Below are 10,416 nucleotides of genomic sequence, written 5' to 3'. Positions count from 1 at the left end.
CCTCGGCGGTGATGCAGGCATTGGAAGGGGGTAGACGAACCGTACGTGAAGGTGCTGGAAGATATATATAGTGGCTGCACAGCAACCATAGTTCTGCACGAAGAAAGTAACAAAATTCCCATAAAGAAAGGTGTTAGGCAAGGAGACACAATCTCCCCAGTACTATTCATAGCTTGCTTAGAGGAAGTATTCAGAGACTTGGAATGGGAGCAGTTAGGGATAAGGGTAGATGAAGAATACCTCAGTAATCTGCGATTTGCTGATGACATTGCCTTTCTAAGCAACTCGGGGGATGAACTGCAAATACTAAGCAACTCGGGGGATGAACTGCAAATAATGATTGGTGACCTAGACAGGAAAAGTAGAAAGGTAGGCTTGAAAATCAATATGCAGAAGACTAAGGTAATGTTCAACAGCCTCGAGAAGGAACAGCAGTTTACATTAGGTAGTGAAGTACTGGAAGTAGTAGGCGAATGTGTCTACTTAGGACAGGTAGTAACCGCTGATCCGGACCATGAAAAGGAAATAACAAGAAGAATAAGATTGGAATAGAGCGCATTTGGCAAGCACTCACAGATTATGACTAGCAGCTTACCGGTATCGCTAAAGACGATAGTATATAACAGTTGCATCTTACCTGTACTCACCTATGGGGCTGAAAGATGGAGGCTAACCAAGAGAGTTCTACTTAAGTTGAGGACTACCCAGACGGCTATGGAACGAAAAATGGTAGGGGTAACATTAAGAGATAGGAAACGTGCAGAGTGGGTCAGAGAAATAACTCAAGTTACCGACATTCTAGTGGAAATTAAGAAGAAGAAATGGGCATAGGCAGGACACGTAGTGCGAAGAGAGGATAACCGATGGTCGCTTAGGGTAACAAACTGGATTCCATGGGAAGGAAAGCATAGCAGGGGGCGGAAGAAAATTAGGTGGGCTGATGAGGTTTAGAAGTTCGCAGGGGTCAAGTGGATGCAGCTAGCACAGAACCGGGTTAAGTGGAGAAATATGGGAGAGGCCTTCGCCCTGCAGTGGGTATAGTCAGGCTGATGATGATGATGATGACTTTCAAATTGCGCGTCAGTCCCTCCCTACGCCCTTTTTCGGCTCTACTTTCAGTTGCGTGACATTACATCCTTGACATCACCCTAATTGACTGACTTAAAAACTGTTTTAGTCTTTGATACATTCAAAAGTGTCGCCATAATATTGGCTAATGAAACTATTTTCGCCTTTATTTTTACATTGTTTGCCTCTAATTAATTACCTAAGAACTTATCGGCTTAATTATATTTTCGGACGCAACATTGCGTCCCCCTCTATCGATTGACACCACTCATAAACCTCTACTGCTTCTCAATTACAACTTCTGCGGACACGATTTTGCAGACACGTTCTGCGGACGCGGTCTCCGGACAGAAACGTCTGTGCAGTTTTAGTGCTCTTATGTATTCCTCTGTATCATCTCTTGCTGTGTATAAAGTGTGTTTTGTTTGTTACTTCTGACTCCGATCCTTACTCTGGCTTGAACCGGCGAAAGCTGGGCACCAAACGGCCACCCCCTTCTGTCACTAAAATGTAGTTGAATTACGGTTGAGCTTGCTCCTTTGCGACCGGAACGGCTACCCCCACTCACTCTAAGGGTGTCGGGGAGCGTGCGCACCGTTAAGGGCGCATCGTTAATAATCCTTTTAATTATTAACGGGTGACAACTACATGGCCGCTAGTTCATGGCTCGCGGCGATCTTATTAGGTCGCTCGATGGCCCGTATTTGAATCTTCGTGCCCGAACTGACCAGCACGGCTTCCCACTGTTCGGGAGAAGGGAGCTGTATTAATTCCACCGCAGGTAGATCATTTGCGCAGTTCCATAGAATGTGATCGTATGTCGCTCTTTCGTCGCATTTACTGCAGTTTGGGTTGTACTGGTCTGGGTACATCAAGGCAAGCACCACCGGGAACGATGAGAGGCAAATGATAGGATAGGAAGGGTAGGTTTTCGCCATTTTCATCTTAAGAGACATCTAAGATACCCTCGAATTCTTTTTCCATCGCGCCCACCACTCTCTTGAGCGATGTACAGCGCAGCTCACCTCGTTGTCGCATCGCCTACGTTGCTATGGAGATGGCAGGAACGTTGCAGAAGGAGAACACATCTAGCGTAATCTCGCGAACAGATCTCGTGCACAGATCTCGCGCACGCGACATTTTAAGGCGAAATCAGTGTCCTTCCGTGAGCAATTTTAAGCTAATTCGCGAGATTGCACGGGATACCGCGAGATTGTAATGCCTTCACCTGGTGACGTCATTGGCCATGACCGGAACTGACGTCACGACCCGATATGACCTAATCATGACATCATATGGTCACGACGTCACGTCCGGTCATCACCGATGACATCACTAGACGTTTCACTCATATACGACGTGACATCGGGTCATGACGTTGCGTCTGGTGTAATGAGATCCCCAGACGATTCACGCATGTACGAAGGAGCTGACCCCGGAAGCTGGAGGTGGTGAAGGATGGCATTTCCTGGCCCTACGGGGCTGGGACGGTAGGTTAACGCCGCTTGCGGCCGGGGCTGGTCAGTCACCGAATTTTATCTGTTGTAGACCGTCATTGCAACCGCCACTGCTTCGGTGGTGGACGACGGCTGTTGCGGCGCGCTCTTCTCTCCCTCTTGTTTTTATTTCTTCTCTACTTTCTCTCTTCTGTCCGCGCGAGGCAGCGGAGGTGGCTAAGCTACAGAGCCAGTAGCAGGCCCGTGCATTTTCTTTTCCTTCTTCCTACAGCCACAACAGCTGACCCTGCCGGGCTTCCGATTCAGGCGTACGTGCTGCGCCTTTCATTTGGAGCTTGCTCGAACACCGCTCCATCCAGCATGTGGGAGCACACGCAGCAAAGCTGGAATAAGCGGCGTTTCAAGCAAAGTTTGTCCAAAGCGCCCCCTAGAATTTCTTCTGACAATGAGCTTTCGTCTTAAAAGACGAAGAAGAATATCCGTGCCCGAGTGCAAATGAAGACGAGGAAGTTGAGAATAGAACAGGAGACGTGGCGCCAAAGAGTGGAAGAAGTGACCAGCTAACCGTCTGACCAGGAGCAGCTCTGCAGTAATCTCAAACGCCGGTACATCAGCAACGGTGAGCAACCTGTTCAAATCAAAATGACTCTGGAGAGCACAGTGATTTGCGTGGACAACAGTGAGTACATGAGGAATGGCGACTTTCCACCGACGCGCCTGCAAGCTCAGCAGGAGGCGGTTCGTTACGTCTGCCAAGCAAAGTTCCAGTCTCATCCCCAGAACAACGTTGGCCTACTCACTCTCGCTCGACCGGAAGTACTGGCTACGCTTACAACCGACAAAGCGCGCTTGCTATCCAAGCTGCACCAAGTTCAACCTAGCGGTGACATAAACTTAGTGACTGCCATCCGTATCGCCCATCTTGTGCTGAAGCACCGCCTCGGGAAAACCCACAGGACGCGCATCGTGATATTCGTCGGTAGCCCGGTTGAAACCGATCTTAAGGATCTCACAAAGCTCGCAAAGTGCCTCAAGAAAGAGAAGGTGAACGTCGACATCGTGAACTTCGGGGAAGAGGCTGCGAACATGGAGAAGCTGTCCGCGTTTATCAGCACTCTCAACGGAGAAGACGGTAGCGGTTCTCATCTGGTGACGGTACCGTCGGGAGACAAGACGCACCTCTCTGACGCAGTCATCAGTTCACCCGTGATCCAAAGCGAAGATGGCGCGGGCGTTGGCGGTCCTGGCTCCGGCGGGTTCGAGTACGGAATTGACCCAAACGAGGATCCAGAGCTGGCCTTGGCTCTGCGTGTCTCCATCGAGGAGCAGCGGATGCGACAGGAAGAGGAGGCCAGACGGGCCACGGCCGAATCTGCAATGGAGGTGGACCAGGCTGCCACCATGTACCAGGCAGAGCCAATATCAAGTGAGGAGCGACTTTTGCAGCAGGCCCTGGCCATGTCCATGGAGACTGAGGTGACTCCAGCTGCCACCACAGGTGGGAACCTGCCGGACTTTTCTGCCATGACCGAGGAGGAACAGATCGCCTACGCCATGCAGATGTCCATACAGCAGTCTGGGACTGACAACGCTGCTGGCGAAGGAGAGCAAAAACTGGCGACTGTTGCAGAAGCGATACCGAAGCCCAAACCGGAGGAAAAGGAAGAGAAGCCGGAGGAAAAGATGGAAGAAGACAAGGAAGGAAAGAAAGAAGAGAAGGAAGGAAAGAAAGAGAACAAGGAAGAGAAGAAAGAAGACAAGCAGGAAGAAAAGTCGGATGAAAAGAAGCCGGATGAAAAGCAGGCAGAGGAAGCCAAGAATTAATGGCAGCTGCCGAGAGGAGGGTCAGCGGTTTGGAAGACTAGACAGATATTTAACGACTTAGTCCACTTCTCTAGTGCGCTTCGTGTCCCCATGACCTGTGGCAAATTTGAGTCGGTTAATTAGGCAGCATACAAAAGGCAACAAATGTCGTGAAAAGCGTTTTTTTTTTGCAAAGCAAAGAAACAGTAAACAAATCTCTCCTGCTTCAAAACATTGTGTCCTGATGGTTCTTTATATTAGGCTCGTACATTGTCAGTCACATCTTTTCACTGTCACATTGTCACTTTCATCGAGAGGTACTGCGCTAAAGCTGAGAAATTGTACACGTATGGGGGACGCAGCCAGCTTTGCACTTCATGGGCAGTGGGCCATGAAATGCCGTAACTGACGGCGCGACTACGTCGTGGCTTCAAGCACGTGGCGGTAAAGTGCAGCGTTGTAAAATATTAAGCAAAGGTTTATCACGGCTAAACCTAAGTAAACAAAAAAAAGCGCGCGACTCTTCCACGGATCTCTTTGAGCTTCAAGGACAACGCAGCCGAGTTTGTGTCCCTTCCTCCGTCGTCGTCCTTTTGCGCTACCTTTTTATTCTAGATAACACGAACGTGTCGAGGACACTTTGATGGGGGGCGTAGCTATTAACCGTTCTGCGACGTCAGAACTAGCGGGACCTGAGCCTTGAGCGAACTGTCTTTGCAATCCTAGACGGCGTAAAGGTGTCGAGGGTATCTTGAAAGGGGAGGCCCAGAGTCGAGCCAGGTGGGCAAGGGTGGTGTTAAAAGGTAGGCAGGGGACTGGAAGGCTGTGCGCCATTGTATCAGGTATTGTATATTTGTGGAGGTATGCACCGTTATGAATAAAGTCTGCCAGATGTGCGAAGTAGAAGTGAAACAGCGGCTTAGTTGGTTGGACAATTTTATTTCCACCTAAAAAGGGCGTTCTCTTCCCCGCCTCCGGCACGCGTGCCAGGGAAGACGGGGAGTCGTGCGCCCGCGGATTAGAGGCTGGCAGGTAGCTCTTGGTTTGTTGCGGCCTGTTCCGCCAGATGGACGGTGCGTCGCTAGATCGCAGGGTTCGCGCTTCGCAGCAGAGTATCCAAGGCTTCACTACTTGTTATATTTTGTCCCATCCCTGGAATTATGGGCACTCCCAAATTATGTGTTTCCCACCCCTTATGTAACACCCCTTCCTGGGGCCTTTAAGGAAATGAAATGAAATGTGGTCGTGAGTCCCTCTCGCCCCACAGTGTTTACACTGGTCATTGTCCCTAAGGTCTGGTAGCGGCGCATAAAACGCCTAGACCGGGTTCATGAAGTCGTTAGTTTGTAGCCGCTACGCGACAGCTTATTATTTAGGCTGACATCTGGCGGGGGTATCAGTCTACGCCCTAATTTACAATGGTCGATGATTTTCCCGTAGTTTTGCAAACGCTCGTCGTATGCCCAGTGTTCAGGAGGCTTGATGGCTACCCGGAAGTAGAGAGAGCTCGGGCTAGTACGTGAGCTGCCTCGTTACCAGGGGCGGTAGCGTTCGTGGGTGTCCAAATTAACTGAATGTTCCTGTTGAGCATTCTTTGGGTCAGAATTTCAAGGCGAAAGTCTTTAATAGCTCATGCTCGCGGTCGTGTCCCTCCGCGCGCTGGAATCGTGCCAGCTATGGCCTTGTTGTTGTGGCTGTAGGAAGAAGATGATGATGATGAAAACATTTATTGACATTGGTTTAAATTAAAGGAAGGCTGGTCGTGTCCCTAGTCAGGGACACCATTGGTAAAAACCACTGCCCGTGCTCTTTCGACGAGGGCTCGTTGTTCCTCGAGGTCCGAGCTGGACAGGGCTGCCTCCCAGCCTTCCCACGTTGGCTGATTTATTATATCAATACTGGTATTTTGTTGACAAGCCCATACCATATGGTATAAGTTTGCCTTCAGGCCACAAAATTTTGCACTGTGCCGAAAAGGATTCGGGCTCAATGGCGTGAAGTGCTGCTGGAATATTAAATGACATAGTTTGTAACCTTCGAAGGTGACACTCGTCTGATTTACTAAGACCCTTATCGGGCTTCGGGAATGTCTGCCTTTCAAGGCGCAAATGCTGTAATATCTCTGAGAGGGGGATCTTAAATCAGCAAGGGAGGACGTAAAAGGATTCCGGGGAAGAAAAGCTCGGGCCGAAGCATGTGCGCGCTCGTTTCTTTCAACTCCCTGGTGACCTGGTACCGATATTAGCTCCTTCTGTGCAGCTGAAGTCCTACATTGACTCAGAATTTTGCAGGCTAGCGGCGTGATTCTGCCACGCATATAGTTTCTATAAGCTGCCTGGGAATCTGTAAATATATATTTCGATGCGGAGTGCGTTGCAGCTGGGATTATCGACACTTCCTCCATAGTTTGCGTATCCCCGTTACGAACTGAAAGCCCGTCCACGACCTGCACTTGGTGCACCACTGATATTGTTGATATCCCCGCTACAGGACCCGCAGCGTCCACGAAGAAGGCTCCTTCTTCTCTTGAATAAGATTCGCTCATCTTCCTGCTTCTCGCCACTCGTCTAGCATGATGATACTCCGGGTGCATATTTTTGGGGAGCGGAAGCTTAAGGAATTTGTTCTTTTACTCTTGAGGTATAACTTGTCTCCCAGCCACTTGTCGTGGAAAGCAAATGTTCAAATTTTCTAAGACCTTGAGACCAGTCTTGGTTGTGGCTGTAGGAAGAAAGATGGTTGGTTGGTTTGTGGGGTTTAACGTCCCAAAGCAACTCAGGCTATGAGAGACGCCGTAGTGGAGGACTCCGGTAATTTCGACCACCTGGGGTTCTTTAACGTGCACTGACATCGCACAGCACACGGGCGCCTTGCTTTTCGCCTCCATCGAAAAGCTGCCGCCGAGGCCGAAAAGAAAATGCACGGGCCTGCTACTGGTTCTGTAACTGAGCCACATCCGCTGCCTCATGCGGACGGAAGAAAGTATAGAAGGAAGAAAAAAGGAAGAGGTTGATAAAGGCGCGCGCCGCAACAGCCGTCGTCCATCACCTAAGCGGTGGCGTGTGCAATCATGGCCTACAACAGACAAAAATTTGGTGGCTGGCTAGCCCAAGCCACAAGCGGCGTTGACCTACCGTCCCAGCCGCACAGGACCAGGAACAACCTCCCTCCCCTCCCCACAGCGACGTAACCACCTCCCCTCCTTAGCAACGGCGTGCCGGTGGGGGACGCAGGTGTGCATAACAACGGTGGGATTACACAGTAGCGGTAGAACGAGCGCCCGCATGTCGGTGGTGGCAGCTGCACCGCCGCTCCTATGCCCTCGTTGCAGCCGAGTGAACGAGACGCATGGCTCCGAAGCGGCCCAGTAATTCCGCCCCAAGCGGTTCGAGGAAGCAGTAGCGGACGCCGGATACCCCCAAACCCACACGCCAGAATAACATGTATAGAGTCTCTTGTTTACTAGAAACACCTTCATCACTCCACCCCGCCGGTTTGGCGCAGTGGTTACGGCGCTCGACTACTGTTCCCAAGGACGCGGGATCGAATCCCGGCCTCGGCGGCAGCTTTTCGATGGAGGCGAAAAGCAAGGCGCCCATGTGCTGTGCGATGTCTGTGCACGTTAAAGAACCCCATGTGGTCGAAATTTCAGCAGTCCTCTACTACGGCGTGTAACCCCACAACCCAAACATTTCATCACTCCCCTGATGGGACAGGCAGGTCTCCAGGCAGGCAGGATGGACAGGCAGGTCTCCGCCGCTTACGGCGGGGGCTAGCCTGCCACTGAATTTTTATCTGTTGTAGGCCGTCATTGCACCCGCCACCGCTTCGGTGGTGGACGACGCTTCTGTTTGTGGCGCGCGTCTTTCTCTCCCTCTTCCTTTTTTTCTCTTCTATTTTCTCTTCTGTCTGCACGAGGTAGCGGAGGTGCCTCAGCTACAGAGCCAGTAGCAGGCCTCTAGCCCTCCACTACGGCGTCTCTCATAGCCTAAGTTGCTTTGGGACGTTAAACCCCACAAACTACCACCACCTTTTCTTTTCCTTCTTCCTACAGCCACAACAACTTTCAGTGTCTTCCTTAATTTTTTGGCTGCCTCCGGTGATATAATAATAATAATAATAATAATAATAATAATAATAATAATATTAATAATAATAATAATAATAATAATAATAATAATAATAATAATAATAATAATAATAATAATAATAATAATAATAATAATAATAATAATAATAATAATAATAATAAATAATAATAATTAGTTGTTCACAGGAAAGGAAAGGCACAGTATCTGTCGCAATTGGCCTGTGAATCGACACCTGAGTAGCGCCGTAAGGGAGGGAAGAAGGTGTGAGAGAAAGTAGAAAGAGAAAGAGGAGCCGGTAGTGGACGGCTGCGGAGTAATTTCGACCCCCGGGGGTCTTTACCGTGGACCGACATCGCACATCACACGGACACATCTTCGTTTCACCCCCACCGAAACGTAGCTGCCGGCGGTCGGGACCGAACCCGGGAAGTCGATTCCGACCGCCGGCGGTTGCTTTTCACTGGAGGCGAATCGTAAAGGCGTCCGTGGGCTGTGCGATATCAGTGCGCGTTAAATATTCTCATGTGGTCTAAATTAGTGCGCAGCTCACCACTCAGGCTCCTCTTTCTCTCTTTGCACTTTCTTTCCCACCTTCAGGGGATATCCTCCCCTTTTAAAAATTTTAGATGGCAGTTTTTCTGTCACTAATTATGAACTTGGCTTCCGTTCCTACGCAAGCTATCGCTATCGCATCTTCCTCCGCAATCTCTATGTTGCGGTTTCTGATGGCTGCCGTGGAACGTCGAAAGAAGGCCCAAATGAGGCGCAGCTCTAGAGTGATGTTTGGACAATATGAAAGCGAAGGAAGTAGTCTATGTTAATGCGGCGAGTGGCAGAACAGATGCGGCGGTAGCCTCGGTAGTCGATGGCTGAGGGGTGCCTAACATCGGCAGAAGAAACGAGCGCCGCCGGCTGTGCGTAGGCTGTAGGCCACGAAAATCAATCGCTGTGATGTGCGATCGGCTGCTATGCTTTTCCAGTGATTTTCACACTACCATTTGAATTTCCCCATTGTTTCTTATAAATTCTCATTCTACAACGTATCGCTTTTCAATCTACTGAGTGGAGTCACTGAAACCTAACAATAAACAAAAATAGAACCCTCGTCCTCTGCAAACCCTCGTTTCGCATCTTCCAAAGATGAAGTCACACGTTACTAGAAAAGCATTCGTTTGCGCGTGTACGAGATAGTGGCGAATAGACATATTGGTGACATCCAGAATGCAGTGTGGCCGGGAAATTTAATCAGAACAAAGCCATGCGCACAACACCCTTTACAGCTGATCGGGATAAAATATTTTACAGCTACCAAACCTATGGCCATCATGAATAAGAAAACAAGACTACGGCATGAGCTTAATCAGAATACGATAATATTCTCTCTGGAGCTGTCATTAAAAACCCCTAAGTTAATCTGTTTTCACTAAACTTCTACATCGCGGTGCCTGGAACAGCACAGAACAGGGGACACTCCCCAATGCTGAACAGTCATCACCGACCGTGATTCGCCTGTAAAAGTCCTATATGTGATGAGGTGGAAACTCTGACTCATTGCTTGCTTTACAATGCGGTTCGCGACGGGGAACCCCAGCCTATGTGGGCGCCGGCCCACCAGGGATCACCAGGAAACGAAGGGGCGAACCCCGATGCCAACGCGCTTATCCTTCGAGCACTTACCCTTCGGTGCACCAATGACGAGCTAGGCCGACAGCTGCTGTGGTTCCGAGCAATTGTGGACGACTGCAGAGCTCGGCACCAACGGTACTTATCTCCGGCGAATGGGCTATCGAAGGCCAGCAAGCACCTTCTCGTGTCCGGCCCAGGCTGCTACAGAAATGTGAAATCCCAATGTCCGCGCTGTGAACCGAGTCGTTGCTTTTTATCCCAATGGTGTTGGCATGTCAATATAGTCCCCACTTTCCTCCCCATCCCACCCCCACTGAAGAGGCTTGGGAGGCCTTCCTCCTCGTGTGCCCGCCGCGCGTTTGATGCGGCTG

The 10,416-nt window shown here is 50.0% G+C and overlaps 1 pseudogene; it reads left to right on the top strand.

Moving 5' to 3' along the window:
* The first annotated feature begins 3,167 nt into the window (after positions 1 to 3,167).
* LOC146209171 (26S proteasome non-ATPase regulatory subunit 4 pseudogene) lies at positions 3,168 to 4,349 on the top strand (annotated as a pseudogene).
* Positions 4,350 to 10,416: the final 6,067 nt, after the last annotated feature.

The sequence above is a fragment of the Amblyomma maculatum genome, chromosome 1 (assembly GCF_055883805.1).
Source record: "Amblyomma maculatum isolate TAMU_Amacu chromosome 1, ASM5588380v1, whole genome shotgun sequence".
Taxonomy (NCBI): Eukaryota; Metazoa; Arthropoda; class Arachnida; order Ixodida; family Ixodidae; genus Amblyomma; species Amblyomma maculatum.
This window is presented reverse-complemented; position numbering and strand designations above follow the sequence as displayed.